General features: G+C 35.4%; 1 protein-coding gene across 7 annotated transcripts in view; it reads left to right on the top strand.

Moving 5' to 3' along the window:
* C1GalTA (Glycoprotein-N-acetylgalactosamine 3-beta-galactosyltransferase 1) overlaps positions 1-18552 on the top strand; it is a 347855-nt gene that overhangs the window by 120365 nt on the left and 208938 nt on the right. The window lies entirely within an intron of this gene.

Genomic DNA, 18552 nt, shown 5'->3' with positions numbered 1-18552 from the left:
GTGAGGAAGACGAACCCGAGTCCCCAGGCGATGATGATGGAGTAGCTGTCCCACCGCCTGACTATGACGAGGTACGAATAGCGATTACGCGGCTGAAAAACAACAAAGCTGCTGGAGCTGACGGCCTGCCAGCCGAGCTATTCAAGTCGATTTAACGATGAGCTGTATGAGCTTTACAACGATATAGACATAGTGCAGCGAATTAAAATTCAGCGGCTCCGCTGGCTTGGCCATGTCGTTCGGATGGACAGAAACGCTCCTGCTCTGAAAATATTCAACGCGGGCCGCGATGCTGGTAACAGAGGAAGAGGAAGGCCTCCTCTGCGTTGGAAAGACCAGGTGGAGAAGGACTTGGCTTCACTTGGCATTTACAATTGGCGTCAGTTAGCACAGAAGAGAAATGACTGGCGTGCTGTTTTGGACTCGGCCAAAATCGTTTAGGCGGTTACAGCGCCAACTAAGAAGAAGAAGAAGTAAAATGAAGAGCCAAATTTTTGTTTAAAGTTGAGTTTTATTGACGTAAAGTTGTTTTTAGATTTTCTGCAATTTTAATAAACACAACGATTTTATAAATTTATATGCTGAAAAAACTTTAAAAACCAAAATAAGGTGCATATATTTCGAATTTATTGCTACGGCACTTATATGTACGCATATACAGTATATTTTGCTTGGCTGCACATCCTTCTTTGCACGAAAAACTTGTGCACGTAACCGAAAAACGCACTTAAGCGAATTTTCTTTACTACTTCAATGAGGAAGGTATCCGAATCCCTATGAAACCAAATATTGGCGGAGCACTTACCATGTAGAAATTACTGCAAGCGAAATTTTTACCGATTGCTATCTAATTATCTATATAACTATATAAATTGATAGCCATTTTCGTTGTTCTGCGAGATGAGCAAAATAGGGCCAGTGCAGGTAAATGTAATACTTTCATTGATAATTGATACTAGTCGCACAATTTTTAAGGCAGGTATCGCCAATGTGCAGGTACATATGTTGAATGCATCTATCGGAGCAGTTTCCTTATAAATTTTAAAAATAATGTCTCTGATGCGCATTTTGGGGTAGGTATCTTAAATGTGCACTTAAGCATAGAGACAGCAAAGCAAAATATACTGTACTTACAAATACTTTACAAACTGTTAAAATATGCAGTTTCAGATATTTGAATTTACCATAAAAACTCGGATTACGAATCATTTTTTCGCAAAGTTTTCTGAAAAGTTTTATTTCCTTCTCTCCTTAAGGTAAAATTAGTAAGGTAAAAACAAAATACGCGCGTTCAGAAAAGGATTTTCTTCTAATTAATTTTTGAATTCTCTAACCTAGATCCAAAAGTTTATGGTGGAGTCTGTATTTTGCCGTGGACACAAATGTATGTTTTTCCACTGTATTTCGAAATTTGTAGTTTTATCAACGCTTAAGTTTTGGCTTTCCTTTTCTACCGTGGCACATAGGGGTATTTAGCCGATTTATGCGGCCAAAATTATTTTTACGAATATTTCAGCCCGAAATGTTTAGAAAAGACGTGTTTTGACATATAGAATTTAAAATGTTTAAAATCAAGGTTAAAACATTAACAGAGTTGCCACCTGTTAAAAATTTTGTTCAATTAGTTAAATGAATTGCTGCAATATGGGTACCAATAGAAATGGGTTTGAAAAGGCTTTGTCTCTGAGGAACCTTTGCGTGGTGGACCGAAATGGAAGCCAACAACAATACAAATTTATTATAATAATAAGTACAATTAAAAACGGGACGTACGTCAAAGGTCAAGTAGAAGTTAAAACTTGTATGACTGCCCATTGATATATCGGTTATATAGCTTAAGAAATAATAGATATGTTTAAAGAAATTTGTATCAAAGTCGATAAATATGACAATTGACCAGTTTTGTTATACAAATACTCCCACGACCACAGGCAAAAATATTGGCTACAATTTGTCATTTCGTTTGCTATACGTTTTATCGGTGTACTTGCACAACATTCGCATTCGCAAAAGCTCCGCATTGATTATTGCGAATGCGAAAGCGAATGCGAATGTTAAAATTAATGCAGAAGATCCGCGGTTGCGAATGCGAATGCGAATATTCGCAACAACCCTGATTCCGATAATGCGCCCGAAATTACAGGAGCTTATGGTATCCTGGCTGGAAAGGGTCTACAAAGCCAGTATCAGCTTGACATACATTCCGAAAAGCTGGAAAAGAGTCAAAGTTGTCTTCATTCCCAAACCGGGAAGAAGAAATCACGAAAAAGCGAAAGAGTTCCGACCAATATGTCTTACATCTTTCTTGCTAAAGGTACTGGAAAGACTTTTAGACCTACATATTAGGCATTTTCTGTGAAATTTCAAACTTTCCAAAGCTCAACATGCATACATTAAGAGCAGGTCAACTGAAACTGCCCTTCATGAAATCGTGGGCACCATAGAAAAATCACTCCATTACAAGCAGTACACTTTGGCGGCATTCAATAACATAACAGTCGAAGCGATTGTTCGATCTCTTGCGAAGGTGGGCATTTCTGACCACATATGCGAGTGGATCGAAAAAATGCTCAGAAATTTCAACCATTGGTTCAGCAACGCTAACCCGTTATGCAAATAGAGGCACTCCCCAAGGGGGAGTTCTGTCTCCGCTACTATGGGTGGTGGTACTGAACGACATTCTACTGGATCTCAACAAAGGTGGAGTGAAAGTGGTAGCATATGCAGATGATGTAGTGGTGGCCGTATCAGGTCTCTTCCCCTCAACGAATAGTGAAATCCTAGAGGGAGCTTTGCTCCGGCTAAACACCTGGGCTACAAAAAGTGGACTGGGTGTCAACCCTAGCAAGACGGAACTGATGCTGATCACCAATAAAACAAAAGCACCACAATTCAGGCTTCCCTCCCTTAATGGAACGTATCTCACATTGTCCACCGAGGCTAAATACTTGGGTGTCGTATTAGATACCAAGCAGAGCTGGAAGACAAATATAGAGAGGCGGGTTGAGAGAGCCTACACAGCTTATTATACATGTAAAAGTATATTCAGTAGGAACTGGGGATTAATAATAATAATAATAATATCCCAACGGTTTTTACCCTCCATTCCCGCCCATCCGCACGAGGGGCGCAGTCCGCATGACGTACGGAACCAATATTTTAAATTTTTGCGCCGAGTCACGATAGGCAGGAGTTTGTTAAGTGTCGAGATCTAAAACTGTTCAGCTACAGAACTAAATTCATCAGCTGATTTTATGTATTTATGTCAATAATTCACTTATTGAGAGAGGAGAGTATCGCTTTCTTAATGCTGAAAAGCGGATCTGATATATCAAACGTGCTGGAATGAGAGTTAAAATCCTGGCATAAGCAACGGAGTGGGTCGTGCAATTCAAAATTGGTTTTACAAGCTTTCAGAAATATGGGACAAAAGTGTCTTGATACGCGTGAGGGAACATTAAAGCTTACATCAGCCAGAAGAGACGGACTTGAAATTGAGCCTGTCAGTAATTTAACCATAAAAATTATACCAAGCATTTCCCTGCGACTGGCAAGTGTAGGAAGGTTAATAAGTTTTAAGCGACTCGTATAAGGTGGAAGACTATATTGAGAATCCCATCGGAAATTTCTTAAAGCAAAAAGTAGGAATTGTTTTTGAATTGATTCTATCTTGTCTGAGTAAATTTGATACCTTGGATTCCAAACCACCGAGCCGTATTCCAGAATCGGCCTAACTAATGTTGTAAACAGGGTTTTAGTGATATAAGGGTCACTAAATTCTTTTGACCATCGTTTCACAAATGCAAGTACACCTTTAGCCTTGTTGACTGTCACATTAATGTGAAGATTAAAATTAAGCTTAGGATCCATTGTGATACCAAGGTCCACAAAATTGTATACCTGTTCCAGGTTATGGTTACCTATTATATAAGAAACTGGCAGAACAGCTCTTCGCGAGAAGCACATTACTTTACATTTCTTAAGATTTAGAGGCATAAGATTTACTTTACACCAGTAAGCCATGCTGTTTAAGTCTGATTGTAGCAAAGACCTTTCTTCAATTGAAACGTACGATTTATAAAGTTTTACATCATCTGCATACATTAAAATTTTGGAGAATTTTATATCTGTAGAAATATCGTTTATAAAAAGCAAGAACAGAATCGGGCCTAGGTGGCTACCCTAGCCAAAGCTTGTCCTCTGGATGTACACGGCTATCATACGACCAATACTAACGTATGCGGCGTTAGTCTGGTGGCCAGCACTAGATAAACAATACAACTTAAGGAAATTAGGCAGTATACAAAGAGCAGGTTGTGCAGGTGCTACAGGGGCAATTAAGTCGTGTCCATTTGATGCGCTTAATATAATCCTGCATCAACTACCCATAGAACTCCATATCCGCGAAACTGCTGCATCTGCAGCCGTCAGACTCAAAGAGTCAGGCTGCTTGGGGGCGCTGCAGCACGGCCATAGTAGTATTCTTGACAAGCTTATCGAATCAGGGAAACAATCAGATTATATACCTCCTACGACATATTTCAGGAAAAGCTTCAGGTGAAGTTTCCTTCAAAACGAGATTGGAGTAGGGTCAGGATAGTCGAGGAGAATTCTACTGAAATCCATACTGACGCGTCCAAAATGGTCTGCGGTGTGGGTGCGGGGGTGTTCTCTGAAACGCTGAATGTCTCTCTCTCCGCATCGACTACCTGACTTTGCTAGCATCTTCCAAGCGGAAGACACGGTCCTTCACTATCTTTGCGAGTGCCCAGCATTGGCACAAATAAGGCAGATCACACTCGGGAGTTTTTCCATCCAAAATCTTGGGGAAATTTCCAAATTTACCATTACTAACCTAAATAGATTCATCGGAAAATCCAAATGGTTTGACGAACCCAACGAAAATAATATCAGGGGTCCCAGAGAAAGCGTATCAAAATGGTGCTTTCAGCACTAATTGGGTCCTGGGAATGTAACCAGACGACGCTTCTACCAACCAACCATCACGTTCTACGCGAAAATTTGGGCGAACAAAATTTTGACAATCAAATTTTTACTGCGCAATTTCTGCAACATTTTAGAAAAGTTTAAGTAGAGCATCAGCAACATGTCATCAGGAAAGCAACAAGTCTGCAATATTGCGGTAATTATTACGTAGCTCGAACGCGTAATAAAACTACATTTTTGTAATAATAACAGTCTTATTTATTGTTAAGAGAATTTTGTAAGTATTAACTTGGGGAGTAAATTAGCGTCCTCAATTACTGATATATCGGAGTTTTCGTATTTTCAACGCATTTCTTTCCATACCAAGTGCACTGAGTTTGGTACAAATTGATAAATCGGTTACCGAGATATACATTTGTGGTCAAAAGTGCGCCACGCCCATTATCCAAAAAATTATAGTAATTTTATTTAATACTAAGAGGATATTCAAAGAATCGATTTAGAGTGAATTAGCTTAAGTAGTTATTGATTTATCGCAGTTTTTGCGTTTCTGTAAATCACCGTTATATGGGAAGTTGGCGTGGTTATCGCCTGATTTCAACAATTTTTAACAGTTATGATAGATATAGCCCAAGCAAGGCTCATACCGAGTTTGGTACGGATTAGTGAAGCGGATACTGAGATACAGCATTTCATCATAAGTGGGCGGGGACACACCCATTTTCTAAAAATTTAATAATAATCCTATTTTGTTCCAAAATTTTACTTAACGTACTAATTTTTAACAATTTGGATACAGTATTTACTGAAATATCGTAGATTTATCTAAATTGACAATTATCTAAATTCAAACGCTTGTATACCCAAAACTATTTCTTTAATCATCACTTATATAACGCCAATGTGAAGGAAAACAAGTGTTTATTCCGAAATATATAACACAGTTTAATTTTAGTGTCAAAATACAACTAGAGTAGTGTTATAATATACTGGTTGCGTTTTTAGATTTTTCCTTAATACATTTTCTAAGTTAAGAAATACCACTTATCTGCCATTTTCTGTGAGCAGTCTTTTCACACTATATTACCCAAATTTCTAAGCTTTCAATTGAACAAAGAGTAATGACGCGATCTCGCCCGGGTATACAACAAGTTCTTTAATATTCAACAAAAATTTACAAGGAAATATTCGTTGAAAACCGCTATTTTCGTTACAATTAAATGGAACTTTTGCTTAAAAAAAATGAAAAAAAAAATTAACACTTAAATTCATTATTACCTTCTGTATGCGGATTCATCACTACTTTTTAAGAATACAATGCAGAAATAAAAATATTAACTTAAAACCGTCACGATCTTTCTAGAGAGCGAAAATTTATATGCAGCGTTAGAATATTCTGTTTCCGGTCAACGGTGAGCGTTCGTTGTGCAAGTTACAGGCTAACCTAATATTCACGCACGCCGCCAATTTATTGTCAAAAATTTCTCATGCACATACAACTTGTATGAGATCCACCGAAATTGAACGGCGTGCGTATGTAGCTAACTCAATTTCCAATTTTTGTTCTGCGTGACATTTTGATTTGACGTTTCGCTCAATGAAATCAAATGCAAACGCATGCAAGTCAATTTCGGGTAACGCAAAAAAACAAATTCGACGGCATGCGTACCAAAACACAAGCCGCGAATATTAGGTTAGCCTGTTAGAAAAGTGAGGGGGACTGGGAAATGTTATTTGGATAGTTCTCTATCGAAAGTGACTAATTTTTTAAGTTTTCTCCAAAGTTTTGTCGAAATGGTTTTTGGACGCCTAAATCGTTGAAATACCCCTATGTGCGTGGCCGCCTGAGATAATACACCGTCTGAGCTTATCGGAGCTCGAATTACTGCCCGATATGCATAGTTTGTGTGCACCCGCGCACGTTGTAGAATAGAGTGGTTAAATTTTTTTTTTGGAAATTCATAAACGCTACCTCAAATTATTGTTATTTGAGATAAAAAAAGAGAAATGTGTTTTTTATTATTTTGAAAAAAAGTTGTCTTAGAGGTCGCGCTGGTCGGTTTTTTATAAAAACGCGGATGTTCTCAATTTTTTTTTATTTTCTTGACATGTTAAAGTGCAGCTAAAAATTTGTTTTTTACATATATTTACTCTGGTATTACTGGGGAGCATTACCTTAATTATATACCTGTCTTGGGCAGTTAGAATGGTTAAGATTTTCAAACAAATCCAATCATTTTTTTAAAGTTGGGCAACATTTTGGATCCCCCATTTTGAATTTTGAAAATCTGATATCACGTTCGTAACCAGCAACCCCAGAAACCCACTGGAAACGAGTTTCAACCCTTGACAATGTTTAAAACGTTCAGTATCAACGCTTTAATTTTAGTATTTTTTTTTTTAATTTGATCGCCATATTGGATCCTCCATTTTGAATTTAAAAAAATTGACTTCCGATTCGTAATCGGCGACCACAAAAACTCCAATGCCGGGTTTCGAACAAATCCAATAATTTAAAAAAAAAAAATGGACCGCCATTTTGGATCCGCGATTTTGAATTTCGAAAAACTGACTTCAGATCCCTAACTAGCAACCCCAGAAACCCCCTGGTAACAAGTTTCAACACATGACAATGCGTAAATCGTTGAGTATCAACGTTTTAATTTTACTAGTCTCTTTTCGAGAGCATATTTTCGGGCACTAGGCCCATTCTAATTGTCCAATACAGGTGTGTAATGAAGGGAAAGTTCCCCAATAATACCAGAGTAATTATATGTAAAAACCACATTTTTATCTGCATTTTAACATGTCAAGAAAATAAAAAAATTGAGAACATAAGCGTTTTATAAAAAACCGACCAGCGCGACATCTAAGAAAACTTTTTTTTTTCAAAATAAAAAAATACGGGCCTTTTTTTTATCACAAATAACAAGATTCTGATGTAGCGTTTATGAATTTCCAAAAAGAGTGTTTTTATGAACCACTCTATTGTAGAATCTAATCGACTTACTTGCCCATTTTCCATTTGCTTACGCGCCATTTGTATTAGGAATGTAACTTTTTTAAATATTAATTGAAATATAATAACATGAAGGTATCGAAAATAGCCTAAGATCACCAAAGCCAAATAAATTGTAGCCAAAACTTGTACAATGAAATTACAGATTTTTAATTTCAATATACTTGTATTATCAAATACAACTAAAACTTTCTGGAGCTAAGAAAGTGTTATACGATTTTAAAAAGAGCTAGGATCTAAAGCCTGATTTTAGGAGCTAAATAGAAAAATAAAGAGCTAAATCTAGCAACAGAAAAAGATTTCGCTTGGAGCTAAAACGGTAGAAAAAAAGAGCTAAATAATATCTACTAAAAGTAGCTAAAATGAAAAGCTAAAGTTTTTTTTTTAGTTGAGTATTTATTGACGTAAAGTTGTTTTTATATTTTCTACATTATTATTATTCTTCTTCTTCTTTATTGGCGCTGTAACCGCCTAAGCGATTTTGGCCGAGTCCAAAACAGCACGCCAGTCATTTCTCTTCTGTGCTAACTGACGCCAATTGGAAATGCGAAGCGAAGCCAAGTCCTTCTCCACCTGGTCTTTCCAACGCAGAGGAGGCCTTCCTCTTCCTCTGCTACCAGCATCGCGGCCCGCGTTAAATATTTTCAGAGGAGCGTTTCTGTCCATTCGAACGACACTGCATTATTATTAAGTGCTGAAAAAAAGCTTTTGAAACCAAAATAAGGTGCATATATTTCGAATTCATTGCTACGGCATTTATATGTATGCATATAGGTACTTATATAAACTAGACAATGAACTAAAAATACTTTACAGACTGTTAAAATATGCAATTTTATAAATTTGAATTGACCATAAAAACTCGGGTTACGAATCTTTTTTTCGCAAAATTTTCTGAAAAATTTAATTTTCTTCTCTCCTTAAGTTAAAAATAGGAAGGTAAAAACAAAATCCGCGCGTACAGAAAAAGGATCCAAGAGTTTGCGGTGGAGTCTGCATTTTCCCGTGGATATAAATGTATGTTTTTCCAATGCAGTTCGAAATTTGGAGTTTTATCAACGTTTAAGTTTTGGCTTTCCTTTTCTACCGTGGCCGCCTGAGACAGAATACACCGTCTGAGCTTATCGGAGCTCGAATTACTGCCCGATATGCATAGTTTGTGTGCACCCGCGCACGTTGTAGAATCTAATCGACTTCCTTGCCCATTTTCCATTGGCTTACGCGCCATTTGTATTAGGAATGTAACTTTTCTAAATATTAATCGAAATATAATAACATTAAGGTATCGGAAATAGCCTGTGATCACCAAAGCCGAATAAATTTTAGTGAACACTTGTACAATGAAATTACAGATTTTTATTTTAATATATTACCATATACGACTTAAACTTTCTGGAGCTAAAAAGGTGCTAGATAATTTTGAAAAGAGCTAAAAAAGAAGCTAAGTCTAAAGCCCAATTTTTGAAGCTAAATAGAAAAATAAAGAGTTAAATCTAGCTCCAAAGACCAAAATGGCAACACTGACGAGGCAGTCAGCACGGAGCTGTGGCCATGGACGCACACAGCTACTAAAGAATAGCATATGACTTGTAAACTTTTCGCGATACAAGGCTTGGCTGTTCACATAATTCAATTAGTCTGTTCCAATAGCAGTCCGGTTTACAGGATTTAGTCAGAACTTACAGGAAGTCGTTCCTATTGACATAAAACCTGTAAGTGGGAACACTTTTGAGAGAGTAACTGAACAACTGTTCCTAGTCAGAAGTTACAGGATTTAGTCCGGAGTTTTTTTCCTGTAAGTTCATGAAAAGTGTCAAAAACAGAAAGCGGTGAAAGCAAAAAACCTCGTATTTGTAAAAATAAGGAAGTAAACAGCGAAATATTTGAATATGCATAGATTTTAATAATTAGTTAGTGATATTTCAGCCAAATCAATGTTGTACGAATGACATGTAAATAAACCGACTGACGTTTTTACAGGAAATAGTGCTTTTTGCGTTCCTATGCACTTCTCTGTGTTCTCTTTTTACTCTCACTTGAGAGAGTAAAGTTGTAGTTTGACAGTTCCACAGGTTTTAGTCCGAAGTTCAAAGGAACAGACTAAATAATACAAGGTTGGTTAAATATTGACATTTGTGTCAATCGACTGCCTTGCAAGGTTGCATTAGAGAAGGAAAGAGAAGCGGGTAATAATTTTATCTCCTTTTGTAAAAAGGTAGTAGGAAAAGTAAGTAGTCTGGTAGTGCTGAAATGCGTTTTTGTATACAAATTGAATTAAATATATAAAGAAGATTCCACTGATCTATACAATAGACAATGAATTAACTTGTTATGGTCACATAAATATTAAAAATGAAATAAATGGATATTCACATAAAATTCTTGCCAAAGAAAAATCTTTGAAGAAGTATTCCCAAATATTCAAAATAAACCATGGTTTCATTGAAATATCTTAAATTGAATTACATTTGATTTTTAATATTTTTATTGAGCTTTGTACCACGATTGTTTATTAGGAAAAATTGAAAAAGCAACAATCTAAGCGGTAGAAGTTATAGCACTATTTCGGAGATCACCACATCTCCTCATCAGACTTCTTTTTTCTAGACTTCAGCAGGAATCGAACCTGCGAATTCGATGTTCAAAGTCAGAAGCGTTAACCACTGAGCTATGTANTCTATAATGTCAACTTTAAGTATCCAAATGGGCGTAGGGGGCTACTTATGCATTTGGACTATATATCGTCTAACGCTAGAGCAATATGATAAATAGACATAGAAATTTCATGATATTGTATATTTTTGAAAGAGTAAAGGTGTGTAAAAAACAAAAACAATATGAATAAATCGTATTAACTTTACCAAAGTTCTGAAATCATGAAAATCCCTTCAAGAAAATGGCAGAATTGAACTTTGTTGCAAGTTCGCATGGGAAATCTGTTAACGACGTGATTGGAGGACATTTTAAGAGGCTGGCAGCCAGAGCAAGTATTCAACTCCTGATGTTACAACAAATTCGTACACCCGAAGCCCCCTATCTATGGGATGCCTGTAAAAATAACTGCAACTAACTTTTCAGTGGACTTTATTTCGGCTATGACTACGTGCCAATTACTTTAATCTTATTTTAAGCTAGTTTAAAAGTTTAAATAACATCAAGTTAGGGAACTTCATATCCTTATTTAACGAATCTTTAAATAAATAAATATTGTTTTTCTTTTTGGTTCTTATAGTAATAACAGCGTGTTAATGGTTTCTTTTAGGTTATAATTTTATTACTCATAAGGTTTATTTTTTTTTACACACCCTTCTTTTTTCTTGTTTTAATAAAAGGACTAACCTTGAAGCTATTCATAGAGGTCTAATATTCTTCTGCAATGAAACCGAAACATCAACAACATCAACATGAGCACCACTCGTCGCGAAAGGATATTAGACCTCCAATGATAGCTTCAAGGTTAGACCTTTTATTAAAAAAGGAAAGGTTTGTAAAAAAATAAACCTAATGAGTAATAAAATCATAGTTAAAAAAAAAACAACAACACCCTTTTATTACAATAAGAACTAAAAAGAAAAAAATTATTTATTGATTTAAAAATTCGTTAAATAAGTATATGAAGGTCCCTAACTTGATGTTATTTAAACTTTTAAACTATCTTAAAATAAGATTAAAGTAATTGGCACGTAGTCATAGTCAAAATAAAGTCCACTGAAAAGTTAGTTGCAGTTATTTTTTACAGGCATCCCATTGGTAGAGGGCTGGGTGTACGAATTTGTTGTAACATCAGGAGTTGAATACCTAGAGCAAGTCTCTTAAAATGTCCTCCAATCACGCCGTAAGCAGATTTCCCATGCGAACTTGCAAAAAAGTTCAATGCTGCCTTTTCCTTGAAGAGATTTTCATGATTTCAGACCTTTAGTAAAGTTAATACGATTTATTCATATTGTTTTTGTTTTTTACGCACCTTTCCTGTTTCAAGAATATACAATTTCATAAAATTTCAATGTCTATTTATCATATTGCTCTAGCGTTAGACGATATAGATTCCAAATGCATAAGTAGCCCATTACGCCCATTTGGATACTTATGGCTGGTTTCTCCAACTCAACTTAACTTAGTTTAGCTACTTTTTGGACTTAAGTCAAAAGTTAGCATACGTTTTACACAGCTTATTCTTGACTAAGTCAAGAAAATTGACTTAACTAAGTTAAGTTGAGTTGGAGAAACCAGCCCTTAAAGTTGACATTATAGACAATGTTTTTATGTAAAAATAAAAAATTTTAAAAATCCTTTAATCAAAAAAAAAAAAATCAAAAAGAAAAATGTTTACCTAATTCTTTTTGTGTTTTATACATTGCACATTAATGTAATAACTGCACAATTAAAGCCCGTAATAAGACGGAAGAAATACATTTTGTTTCATTTAGCTGCGTTAAAAGGTTTCCAAGATACAGCACTTTAAAGAAAGGTATGTATGACGTTTTCTTAAAATTTAAGTCCCGTGTAAATAGGCAACCCTACGTCATATCGGCAAAATATGCTGCACGTATATTCATGCCACCTAGACCTTCAATCTCTTCAACTTTCAACCAAATCCATAGAGGTCGCGCACAGAGGTGGCCGCGGTGATATGAAATGCCTCATTTGGTTATTTAAAAATCTAATTTTGATGGAATGTTTTTTACTTTTTTCTCCAATCGGTCTTGTTAATCATTATATCGGTTAAACTTTGAAAGTATGTCTTCAATATCGCAATTTAATTACATTTCGTTTTATAAAAATGTTAACTTTTTGTAATGCTGTGTACTTTTTTCTGCAATCAGTCACAATCAGCACAAGAAAATATCTTTATTAATATTTCCACTTTCGCTTTTATGGAGTGGTATACATACTTGTAAATATGCAAAGGCTGCACTTGACCAACCCAAACGCTGCAGTGGTAAAAATACATGCACCAGCAAACGTGGATGGACAGCCAAATGATCCTGACCTTCACAAGATAATATGTTTATTAATATTTGTACTTTCTGCACCAGCCATAAATGGACGGACACACAGAGATCCTAGCATGCAAAACTTACTTACTTAGTGCAGCCGGCACTTGTTGTAAAACGCAACTTTTTGAATACAAATTATGAATAACTCCGATACCCTGCAAATAAATATGTAAATTACTGTAAAAAGTAAAATATTTCCATTATTTTTGATTTTTTTGCCATACTTACTTGAATTTGCCCAATAAGAAAATGAATTTCCACGAAACAATCGATGAAAATATCGGCAGTGTTGCTTGTTGAACTTTTTATACGAAGACAATATTTCTCCTTGTATTTTAGTTGTAGTTTCTATAAATCAAAAAAGAAGGCAACACAGGCTAAGGCAGAATGCGGGAGCGAGACAACTGCCAGGTTATCCCACCTTGTATTATTGAATCATGGGCTGTTCAAAGGTAGAGCACTAGAGGTGGAGAAACATCGATGTTTGAAACAAAACATCGATGTAACATCGATTATTCTGAAAAAAATAGGGCGGTCAAAGTCGAAATTAAGTTTATACTTCAAGTTAGTTGCAGCTTTTTTGACAGATAACCCATTAAAAATTATGTCCAAAACCCCCAACTGGCTTTAGGTATGAACTTAATTTTCACTATGAATACGATCCAAAAGTTTATTAATGTATGTTTTTGCAAAAATATAGAAAACAGGTTTTTTCTTAACAGCGGTCGTCCCTCGGCAGGCAATGGCAAACCTCCGAGTGTATTTCTGCCATGAAAAACAGCTTCTCATAAAAATACAATCGCCGTTCGGAGTCGGCGTAAAACTGTAGGTCCCTCCGCTTTGTGTGACAACATCAAGGGCCACAAATCGGAGGAGAAGCTCGGCCAAACACTAACATATGTGTAAGCGCCAATCTATTATTATTATTATTTTGCAAATGAAATTAATCAAACAGATTTATTGTGCAGCCATTTCCTTCCATGTAAGTAATACGTATACATTGCTAATATGAGCCATATTGGACAAAAAAATAAGGGGTTTTCAAATATCTCGACACCTGCGCCACCTGGCGGAACTTGCTTAAAAATTTATTACAAAACTCCAGATATATATGTAAGTAAAGCTAAATAAATGCTTGTAAAAACGTAACACTTTACTTCGATGGGGTTAACATAAACCCAATAAAATAGAGATCAAATGTTTTCCAATAAGTGTTCGAAAATATTTAAGTTTTTTTTTGAAAATGTTGTAAACTAGAAACTAATATAATTTCGTAGGCTCATGCGTTTTCCGTGATCTCCTTTAACTCGTCGTTCCTTGCATTCACAGAAGTGCACAAAGAAAACATTGATAGTCGCCCTTTGGTGGCTAGATTTAGCTACCACATACTTTTTTGACCACATAAATTTAAAATTGCCCCTAGCCCTTTGGAGAATTTATTCATATTTGGCATGAAAAAGTTGTATATGCTCAATTTGATGAATATTTTTTTTTTCATTTATGTAAGAGATGAATTTTTAAACTAAGAAAGACTGATATATATACTTGTATATATTGTATGTTCCTTACGTTTTTATACATACATACTGTAAAAGTATTAGGGCTGTTAACTTATCTATTAACGATTTAACTATAGTTTAACATAGATAAGTTTACGGCCCTTAATATGCTTAATTTGTTAAATGGCCCTTTAAGTCGATTGACCGTGTATGTTTTTGTGGTGTGATTGTACCAGCTGCTGGTGCGACTTCAAAAACTATTTGAAAATTGTATGATTGTACCAGCATTCTGGTGTCGTGAGTGGTGAAATTAGCTAAATTTTCTAAGTAAAAAGTATTTTGGCGGAAATTTCTTGCGCTATATAAGTCAAAGTCGTGTTTGTGGAAGATTAAGTTCACGATATTGCAGTTGTGAATTAAAAAAAAAAAAACAATGTTTAACAAAATGGTTCCCGTTTTATACAAAAAGGTTTTTGGTTGGATAAAATATTAGCTTTTTCCATAGTTAATTGATTTTCCATACCGTTACTTATTGAAAATGTTTAGCTACCATTTTTAGCCACAACGAATTTTTAGCTCTTTTTTATCCCTATTTTTAAAGGAATTTGGTTACCACTAAAAATGATTCGCGGCAACACTGCACACCACAGTCCACCGTGAACCCGTGTGACGGCGACACCCGTTCGCCCGACAGCAGAGCGCAGATAGAGTAGCGCCGACGCCACCCAGCAGCAGCCTTGCCGTTTTGCTTAAATTTAAGCAAAACAGTTTTGCCTGCCTGCTAAAATGCTAAACTTTTCTTCGTTTTGCTAAATATTTTTATTAAAATAGTCAAAAATAGTAAAAACCATTTGTCGTTCGGAGGCGACCGAGAACCTTAGGTCCCTTCATTTGCGTGACAAGATCAACACGCACATTATGGATAACATGGTACCGAACTCGTTTTTTGCATGCATTCAAAAAACTAGCGAAAGGGCAGGTAACTATTATAGGAGTATGTGTTGAAAGCCAGAAAGAATGTGTAATAGTTTTCAAATTCAGCAACTGTTGGGCCCGATTTCAGATGACCTACTTAAGTAGAGATTGTTGATTAATTTCCACTATTCATTTTTAGATCATATATTTAGTCTGCACTTAAATGGCCAATATTGGCTATTTAAGTATGAGATATGCAACCATGTGCTTATAACAAACAACCAAGATTGATTGGTAGGTTGTTTAATCAATCCCACCAAATTCCTCCTAAAACAATCAGCTGTTCAGCAGAAAATGTAAACAAAAACAAAAAAATGCAACAACAATTTCAAGAAATAAGTAGCAGTGCTGCCAATTGTTTGGCATATTTAAACAAAGTTGATCTGAAATCCGACGAAAGCTAAATGGCATTTAAACAACAATCCACAATTAAACTTAAGTGCCGTTTAAATAGCATTCATTTGAGATTGGCCCTTAGACTACAAAATCCTTACTTTTGACCACAAAACTCAGCCTTAGAGAGCCTTTACTTACTGACTTGCTTACTTTTTATTTCTATAACCAATTTTGCAAGCTCAGGAAGAAACAAACAGTAACTCCAAGCATTTTCGTTTTAATAAGACCCGTTAAATAAGTTGCTTAATTTTAACGGGATTTGTTAAACTTTTTGAAAGATTTTGTTAAACTGGCAACCAGTGTTGCCAGTTTAAGCGTTTTCCGGCTAGATTTAGCCGGTTGCGATAGCAAACAGCCGGAGAAAATTCTATTTAGCCGGCAGTCGATTGTTTAGCTGTTTTGCAAAAGTTAGCCGTTTTTAGCCGATTTCCATATTAAAATTAAAATATATATACATATAAGTTTCCATTTTTACAAATTTGGCGACCCAAAATCTATAAGAAACTGCTAGCCTTATATCGGAGAAAATTTGCTTGTCTGACTGTGTTACGTAAGATTTTTATTTTATGTGAATATACAGTGACCCAAATATATACTGGGACGCGAAAGTTTAGCTTATTATTGTTTTATGAAAGTATAGCTGATTACTTACAAACACCATTTGAAACCCAATTTCACATTTTATGGAAAAATTATGAAAATTCTGCATTTGTTTCTTATTTAAAATTTTAATATAGTAAAGTGCAAATTTAAGGAAGCTGGCACTTACCGTTGATTTTTGGCAATTTTTTGTGACGGTGTGCCGCATTTTTTCCATATAAAAAAATATTAGAACATACTTTGTAGGGAAAAAATTCGTAGCACCGTTATAAAACAAGTAATTTATAGCAAAAAAAACGACTTAAAAAAAAAAATATATACATATATTTCATGAATCATGATCCAATGATCGGATCTACCTTTCCGATGCAAAAAGAATTATCGAAATCGGTTGACGTGGTCCAAAGTAATAAAAAAAAATGTATATTCCGATGAACTGATAACCTCCTCCTTTTTGGAAGTCGGTTAAAAATAACAAAAATCAACGGTTAGTCCTAGCTACTTCAAACTTTCATCAGCTTATACTAAATTTGAATGGACTACAAAACTGCATAAATACCATTTTGTAAAGATGCTGATTAAAATGTTAAGTATTTTGGTGAAATTTTGCAAAATTTTCATAATTTTTGCACAAATTCTGAAATTGAGACTTATATGGTGTTTGATGAGTAATCAGCTAAATTTTCATTAAAAATAACTGAATAAACTAAATAAGAATAGCCAAAACTTGCTAAAATCTCGCGTCCCATTTTATATTTGGGTCACTGTATTTTATCCAAAGAAGGACGTAGCGGGGACTTTATACAATTTTTGTTATGAATGGCTTAAATTCAAGTGCGAAGTTTTATTCGCAACACTTAGAAAATAACGAATGAGAATAAAAGAGCACGAATATCGAGGTGAAGCAAAAGTCTATGGCAAGTCAATACCTGTGAATAACTGTATCATGGTGCCAACATACCAGGGTAGCCAACTCATTTTTGAGAATTCCCCGAGTTCGACTATTAAATTCCCCGATTTTGCCCGAAATTTCGTAAAATTCTCCACCCATAGATATCTCCTTATTAAAAAAAAAAATGTTTGTATTTTGATATACCCCAGTAAAATAGATATATGTGCATTAAGTATTGTTTTTTTTTGTTTCTAAAAACTTGCTTCTTTTATTTGTGTTATATTTGTTTTAATTAGGTATTAGTAAGTCCTATTTAGTAAAACATAAACGTATTTCAAATTGACATTTTGTAAAAAGAAAAAAAATGTGCTCCATTTTTTTTATAGAAAGTGGATATATGTGCATTACGCAAAATGTTTAATTTGTAAAATATAAATATATTTCAATGAAAGTTTTTAAATATTTTAATATGAAATGGAACCGCCATGTTGGTCTGCGATTAGTTTCAGTCGGTGTGGCATTGAATTAGCCAATTTTTTTAATACGGAAAAGTCTATCTTCTCCCATTCCCCTACAATTGCTTGTTTAAGCTTATTCAAGGTGTCGTATTGCTTTGTAGAACCGAAAATTTTTGCAGACAGAATGCCCCACAGATTCTCTATGGGATTAAGATCCGGACTTAAGGCCGGCCACTGTAACAATGGGATATTGCACGATTCGAAAAATGCTAACGTACACTTTGCAACGTGTATCGGTGCGTTATCCTGCTGAAATATCCAATTGTCGCCATGAAATTCTGCTGCAAATGAAATGAGCTCAGAATCCAATAACTCGATGTACATTTGCGCGTTCATACGGCTTGGTACGAAACAAATTGGAGATTTTCCGTTTAGCGTTGAAGGCAGCCCACACCATAAGGGATTCACCGCCATGATTTCGCTTGTAGCAAGTCTGCCGGGGATGTCGTGGATCTCTCCAATACTTATGATGTCCATCTAGGCCATCTAAGTTAAATTTCTTTTCATCGCTAAATATAACTGTTTCGAATTTGTCGTCCCAGAATTTATATTTTTCATAGAACGCCATGCGCGCCTTTTTGTGTCGATCCGTTAGGCGTGGCTTAGGCACTTTACACTCATAATGGAGGTGCAAGTCCTGCCTCAAAATTTGTTGAATACGTTGTCGCGTCATTTGAAGACCCAATTCCGCCTTGATTTTGGAGCAACT

This window comes from Rhagoletis zephyria, unplaced genomic scaffold, assembly GCF_001687245.7.
Source record: "Rhagoletis zephyria isolate East Lansing unplaced genomic scaffold, Rhagoletis_zephyria_1.1 Rzeph_scaffold_00071, whole genome shotgun sequence".
NCBI lineage: Eukaryota > Metazoa > Arthropoda > Insecta > Diptera > Tephritidae > Rhagoletis > Rhagoletis zephyria.
The sequence above is the reverse complement of the archived record's forward strand: the minus strand, read 5'-3'. Positions and strand labels throughout refer to the sequence as shown.